The following is a 7,841-nucleotide window of genomic DNA, read 5'->3' as shown; positions in this document are numbered from 1 at the left end:
GAGGTGAGGTTTTCCTTCTAGTCATTTTGCTCAGTGCAGAGTGGCCAAAAACAAGTTGTATTGGGAAAAGGAGAAAAAGAGAGAGAGAGAAGGAAAGAAAAGAGAAAGAAGAAAAAAAAGGGGAAAAAGAGAAAGAAAAAGAAAGGTGAAAAGAACAAAAAAAAGGGTGGGGGAAGCAATCAGAAATCAAAAAGAAAGAAGAAAAAAATAAAACAAAACAAAACAACAACAACAAAAAACACGGGGGAGTATCTTCTGGTTCTGTATACTTTAAGTCCCTTTACTTCCCCTGGAACTGGTCCGTCTATCTGGTCTTCTGGGGGAGGGGCCTGCTGTGCTGATTTTCAGGTGTTAGCACTTGGGGGAGCCGCTCTGCCCCCCACCTGGTGCAGGGCTCAGTGGGGGTTGTTCACCCCGTGAGGCCCCAGGAGGAACAACCACAGTGGTGGGGCCAGCTCTGCAGCCCTGGAGTCAGCTCCCGCAGTAGCAGTAACTCCGGGGCTCTCCGTCTGCAGGGCCTGGAGGCTCCAGGGCGGGGCCGCTGATCTGCTCAGCTCCGGGCAGGAGCGTCCTCGCTGTCCTGGGCCCTCCCGGCCTCTGCCTGTCCCCGGGGGAGGCCGGATCCCGGGCTGTGTCCCGGCGCCCTGTGCTCCGGGGCCTGCGCTGTTGGATTCGCGCTCCCGCCCTGCAGCCCCCTCCGCGGAGCTGCCGCCAGAGCCCCCCGAGCTGCTCCGGGTCCCGCCGTGCGCGCTGCAGCCCTTAGGGAGCTCGGCGCACTCTCCCAGGGTGCAGGTGCCTGTTAGTGTCCCAGGGAGCCCGAGGGCATCCCGGCCCTCCTGGATCCTGCTCTAACTCCCTGTGAGCCCCTTTCCGCCCGGGAAGGTTGGTGCAGCTCCTGCTTCTCCGGGACGGGGCTCTGCTGTCCTGGGGACACTCGCCCTGGCCTCAGCCCGGCTCCTCGCGGGGCCCCTCCCCCTTGGAGGCCTTTTCTTTCTTTATTTCTTTTTCCCTCGTCTTCCTACCTTGATAGAAGCGCGAACTCTTCTCACTGTAGCGTTCCAGCTGTTCCCTCTTTAAATCTCAGGCCGAATTCGTAGATTTTCAGGATGATTTGATGGTTATCTAGGTAATTTGGTGGGGACAGGTGACTTGGGGACCCTACTCTTTCGCCATCTGGCCCCTCCTCCCAAGTTATAACAATTATTGTGGCTGCATGATGAATCCATGAGAGGCTGTTACACTATTATATTTTTTATATCTGAAATTCTGCATAATAAAAAGTTAAATAAAAAGAAGGCTTTAACCCCTATCTCCCCTTCTTCTCCCTGGGATATGGAGTTAAGGCCTTAAGGTGCAGGAGCCATCTTCTGACCGTGAGGCAGTAAGGATGAGGCCAGACATGGGAGGTCAATATATGAAAGATGGTACAGCCAAAATCTAGGAAGGAGGCTAAGTCCCTCTGATTACATGGAGCTGCTGTGCCAGTCCTAGAATACTGACTTCTGGAAATGTTATAAGAGACAAACCTCCATGTGTTTAAGCCTCTCTTAGATGGAATTTCTTTTATTTGCAGGCAAGGCCATTCACAATAGATACAATAAAGATCCAGAAGATGAGAAAGTGCAATCTAGATGAGGAGGAAAGCAGAGGGCACCACAGTCCAAACGCTGTGGGATAGGAGAGAGTTTGGAACTTCCTGAAGGTCAGGGTGGCTGGAGCGTCATAAAGGAGAAGAGTGGGGTAAGATGCAGTTGAAGGTGTAGGCAGGAGCTTGCAGGCTAGAAGCCTGGAAGTCCATGGCAAGAAGTCTGGATCATTCTAAGCATAATGGGAAACCACTGACAGTTTTGAAGTAGACAGGTGACAATAACTTATTTATGTTGAGAAAGATAACTCTGGCTGTTACATAGGGGGAGGCCAGCAGCAGGTGCAAGAGGGAAAGCATGGAGAGACTAAGCAGGAGGCAGCTATTCAGACGAGAGGTGATGGGAGTTTGGATGCAGAGATGGACAGACAGGACAGTTTTGAGACCTACTTTGGAAGTAAAATAGGCAGAAATTATTAAATTAATGGGGAAAATTAAGGAAAGGAAAAGATCTAGGATAATATCTGGTTTTCTGATTGTAGCAAGAAAATAGAATTGGAAGAAGTAAGCTTCAAAGTAGTTACATGAACTAGGCAGGCAGATATGTGAGTCTGGAGATGATAAGACAGACCTGAACTATAGATAAATATTTGAAAGCTTCAGTGTAATTTGTATTTTTGTGGTGGATGAGGTCACCCAGGGAAATAAGTAGGAATAGAAGAAAATAGGAGCCAGGATCAAATCTTGAGAAATATCAACATTTATACATGGTGTTGAGAAAGGGGAGGAGTCTGAGGACTCTCACAAAAGAGAAGGAAAGCCAGGAGATTATGGTTTCACTGAAATTGAGAGAGGTGAGCCTGCTGCCGCTGAAAAGTCCAGGCGAGCCTGCTGCTAATGAGAAGTGGACAAGAAAAGAGTAAAGTGGACATTGCTGTTGACAATAAGAAAGTCACTGGTGATCCTGACAAAAACAGTGTCAGAGAAGTAGTAGAGCTGGAATCCAAATCTGGGTGAGCTGACGAGTGAAGAGGTGATGGAGCAGAGATGGTGTTTGTAGACATTTCTTTGAGAGTCTGCCAGAAAGGGAGCAGAGGAACAGGGTGATGTCTGGAGGGAGTTCAGGGGCTCAAGTAAGGTTTACAAAGATAAGAAGAGATAGTGGAGCCTATTTGAATGACCACAGAGTGATCACTGGAGAGATGGTGGGATCTAGAACACAAAGGGAAGGACAGGTCTTTAATAGGAGGAGGGGGCCTTCCTCCACTGTTGAAAAGAGAAATAAATGCAGATACAGGGAGAAGTCTAATGAGGTAGTTTCCCCCTCTTTTATCAGTGAAACCTGAGGTGAGGTCAGCTTGGAGTCAGGGTCTGTGGGAAGTTCAAAGAAGGAAGGTGTGAATGTGAAATAGCACAATATTCAATTTATTCTGAAATTGCTAGGCAGTGTTGAGCGACCACTTGAGGGTAGTGATAAGAAATTTAAAGTCATTTTTGAGGCTCAGTAAACATTAACTGTCATTATGATGAAACACCAGGTGGGTAAGGCTCATTGAACCCTAACAACACACTAAGTTCAAAGAGGAGAAAATCCAGTGCCTCTAAGTTCATTAAGTTGCTGAGAATTATACTAGTTTTGGTGGTGGAGCTGGGATTTGATCCTGCATTTGGTTAACTTTAACGCCAGAGTCTTCCCTACTCAGTGAGGCTGAGGTAGCATTGTCTATCAGGCAGCAGAGTGGCTGGAGCGTCCTCTGGGAATCCGAGGAGCATTGGCTTTCACAGATCACCCCTGGTCCTCTGGGGATAAAGCAGAGGGAGAAAACTTGGCCAGGAGAAGCCTGCTGCTGCTGCTCCATAGAGATCACACCTGTGACTTTGGATCTAATCAATGGCAACGGTGAGCAAGTGCTTTTTACACAGGAGCCAAGTCAGCAGCTAGAGGAGGAATAGCACTTATTTTCAGCCAGCGTTTCTCACTCACATATCTTTTTCAAATTCCATTGGGGATAAGGAAGGTTTTGTTTGTTTAGCAGTATTAAACAGCATTTGTTATGTTCCTGATTTTGTGGATCTGGAGTTCAAACTGCACTCAGGGGAAATAGCGTATCTATTTCAGATGCCTGGGTGGCTGGGGTAGCTCAAATAATTCCAGATGGTGGGATGGTTTAACTGGGGTCATCTATCTGAGGCCTGAATTCTGGTTGCAGTCTGTTTCCTCCATCTTTCTCTACACGATGTCTTCTGGGGCTGAAATGTCCACGGTAGCTCCTTCATTTCCATGTCTGGCACCTAGGTTGGAATGCCTGGTGCAGTTTGGGCTGGCTGGCTATTGCTCTGTCTCCAAAGGCTATCCCTGCTAGGCTAGCCTGGGCTTCCTCACAACACAGAGTCTCAGGGTAGTCAGACTTATGTGGTGGCTGGCTTCAAAAATGTATCTTCATGAATGGATAAAGAAGATGTGGTTTATGTATACAATGGAATATTACTCAGCCATTAGAAACGAAAAATACCCACCATTTGCTTCGACGTAGATGGAACTGGACGGTATTATGCTGAGTGAAATAAGTCAGTTGGAGAAGGACAGACATTATATGGTCTCATTCATTTGGGGAATATAAAAAATGGTGAAAGGGAATAAAGGGGAAAGGAGAAAAAATGAGTGGGAGATATCAGAAAGGGAGACAGAACATGAGAGACTGACTCCTAACTCTGGGAAACAAACTAGGGGTGGTAGAAAGGGAGGTGGGCTGGGAGGGGGGTGACTGGGTGACGGGCACTGAGGGGGGCACTTGATGGGTTGAGCACTGGGTGTTATTCTATATGTTGGCAAATTGAACACCAATAAAAAATAAATTTAAAAAATATATCTTCATACTGCTTAGATTAACCTACTTTGTGGCATGAAAGAAAAATCACTGAGAAATCATTGGTGCTGTAATTTGGCTGCCAAGTCATCAATGTGTGTACACTTTTGAGAAGAAACAACACAGAAGTGTTTTCCATTCTTTCATCCTAAAATGAGATGGGAGATTGTGTTGTGAAGCTAGGCCAGCTGCCAACCAAGGCTGGTCCATACCAGGTTGCCCCTTCTTGCACTTGTCTTGCAGCCACCTTCAATCTTCAGAGTACTTGACCCCAATTTGCCTGATGCTGTATCAGCTGGGATGGTTGATGGCCTTGAAACCTCCACCTCCTTAGCACAAGCTATATCATGGTAGTAAAGTTGCTATTAGACATATGAAGATCCAAAAAATGTCCTCATCTTTTTTTTAGAGGGAGATCAAATACCTTTCTTTCTTTCTTTCTTTCTTTCTTTCTTTCTTTCTTTCTTTCTTTTTTTTTTAAATATTTATTTATTTAAGAGAGAAGAGAGCATGAGCAGGTGGTGGGGAGGGACAGAGGGAGAGAAAAAATTCTGAAGCAGACTCCCTGTTGAGCTCAGAGCCCAATGCAGGACTGGATCTCAGGACCTTGAGATCATGACCTGAGCTGAAATCAAGAGCCACTTAACCAACTGAGCCACCCAGGTGCCCCAAATGTCCTCATCTTGTAATGCATCTTTATACTTAGGGATTTATTTTGAGCCAAATTCAAAAACGGAAAATAAGCTATACATACAATTTTGTGTTAAAGTGGGATCCCTGGGTGGCGCAGTGGTTTGGCGCCTGCCTTTGGCCCAGGGTGCGATCCTGGAGACCCGGGATCGAATCCCACGTCGGGCTCCCAGTGCATGGAGCCTGCTTCTCCCTCTGCCTGTGTCTCTGCCCCTCTCTCTCTCTGTGTGACTATCATAAATAAAAATTTTTAAAAAATTTTGTGTTAAAGTGCTATCTATATCAGAGAAAGAGACAAAGAGAGGGTGGGAGGGAGGAAAGGTGGGAAGAAGAGATAGATTACAAGTAACCTATGAATATGACAATAAAGGAATGGTTTACTTTATTTGTTCAAGGGTTAGTACAGTGTAGTGATTAAGAGCATGAAATCCACTGCCTAAGTTAGAATCCTGATCCTGCCACTTACTAGCTGTGTAATGATTTGGGGGAAGTTATTTAACCTCTTTAGTTTTCTCAACTTTAAAATGGTAATAATAATAATACTTTATTAGGTTGTTTACAGGATTAAATAAGATAATATGTGGAAAGTGATTTGAATACTGCCTGGAAATAATGCTGAATTAGCACAGTAATAATTTTTAAATTATTGAAATAACATTTCCTGAGATGTACTATGTGCCAGATGCTAGAGTGCTGGAAGTAATAAGTTGAAGAGAGCATAATACCTACTCTGGGGAAAGAGCTAAGCATGGAGCATGCACGGGAAGTACAATATAAAAGAGGCATGTACAAAGATATATAGGAGTATGGCAGTGGAAGCACCTCCCTTCTTTTGGGTAGGATTGGAGATGCTCAGAGGAGGAGGCAATGTTTATGCCAAGGCTTAGAGGATAAGTGGGATTTTGCAGAATGGAGAGGAGAGGGGAAGGGTGGTGGGTGAGGAGTTCTGGGCAGAGTAAACCCCATAGAATACACTGTGTGCATTTCGGTGAACACAAGGAATATGGATTGGGGAAGGGGAGGGGCGGAATGAGGCTGAAAATGCAGACAACAACCCAAACCTGATGGGCTTTGTGAGCCATTGGAGTGGTTAGGCCTCTAACACATAGTTGGTTGGGAATCATTGAAGACACTAGTTTTAGGCCTGGCTGCTGTGTGGAGGATGGATTGCTAGAAGACCACCAAAAAGCAAGGATACCAGTTAGAAAATCTTTGCAGTAACTTAGGCAAGAGAGTATGCTGTTCTCACTAGAGTAGGGGCAGAAGCAACATAGGTGTGTAGATTTCTGGCATGGGTGTCTGAGTGGACTGGAGGAATATGGTTAGTTAGGTGAATGTCATATATTTTTCAAAGTGATCACAAGGAAGACTATGTAGCAAGATGGAAAAATGTTCATCGTGTAATATTAACTGATGAAAGCAACCTACTAATCATGTCTGTAGCATTGATGACTTGGAACTAAGCAAACATATTCAAAGATGAGGTGAGGAAGGGACAAGAAATAAAAGAGTTTGCTTTTTGAGGATATTAAGATTGTGGATGATATTTTTAATTTATAGAAATGCTCTTGTATCTTTGAAGAAAAAATAGTATACAAAAATTATGATGAAATATTGTTGTCGAAATTTTGCCTTGTAGATTTCCTTTAATTCCTGAATTAGTTTTTTGTTAAGAGCTTAATGGAGATATAATTCATATACCATATAGTTCACCCACTTAAAGGGTACAATTCAGTGGTTTTTAGTATATTCACAGAATTGTGCATGCATCACCAAAATCAATTTCATTTTTTAAAAAAGCTTTTTATTTATTTGAAAGAGAGATAGAGAGTGTGCGCACAAGCAGGGGGAGGGGCAAAGGGAGAGGGAGAAGCAGACTCCCTGCTGAGCAGAGAGCACCAACCCCAGGACTCTGGGATCATTACTTGAGCAAAGGCAGATCCTTAACCGACTGAGCCCAAGTGCCCCCAAATCAATTTTAGAACATTTTTACCACTCTGTAAAAAAATCCATACCTGTTTGTAAACACTCCCCATTTCCCCTTAACCCCTGGTCTCACTCAAACATTAATCTATTTTCTATCTCTATAGATTTGCCTATTCTGGATATTTCATATAAATGAAATCATACAATATGTGATCTTTTGTGACTGGTTTCTTTTGCTTAACACAATGTTTTCAAGGTTCATTCATGTTGCAGCATGTATCAGTATATTTATTTTCATGGCTCAACAATATTCCACTGCATGAATACATCATATTTTCCTTATTTATTCATTAATTGATAGACATTTGGATTGTTTCTACTTTTGGGCTATTATGAATAATGCTACTATGAACATTTATGTACGGGTTTTTGTATGCATGTATATTTTCATTTCTCTTGGGTACATATTGATTCAAAATATAAAAGTGCAAAGGGGCACTTGGGATGAGTTTTGTAGCAATGGATATATTCTGTATCATGATTGTAGTAGTGGTTACATATCTATAAACATCGGCCAAAACTCATTGAATTGTATGTTTACCTTGATGAGATTAATTGCATTTAATTTATATCTCAGTAAAGCTGACCCTTAAAATAAAGTATGGAATGGTAGGGAGTTAGATTTGGAGGCATATTAATATATGTAATGTTTCAAAATTATATAGTGCTTTTCTAAATACCAGTATTTCAGATACATTGTCTCATTAAAACCA

Source organism: Vulpes lagopus, chromosome 2 (assembly GCF_018345385.1).
Source record: "Vulpes lagopus strain Blue_001 chromosome 2, ASM1834538v1, whole genome shotgun sequence".
In the NCBI taxonomy this organism is placed as follows: Eukaryota; Metazoa; Chordata; class Mammalia; order Carnivora; family Canidae; genus Vulpes; species Vulpes lagopus.
Note: the sequence above shows the minus strand (reverse complement) of the source record.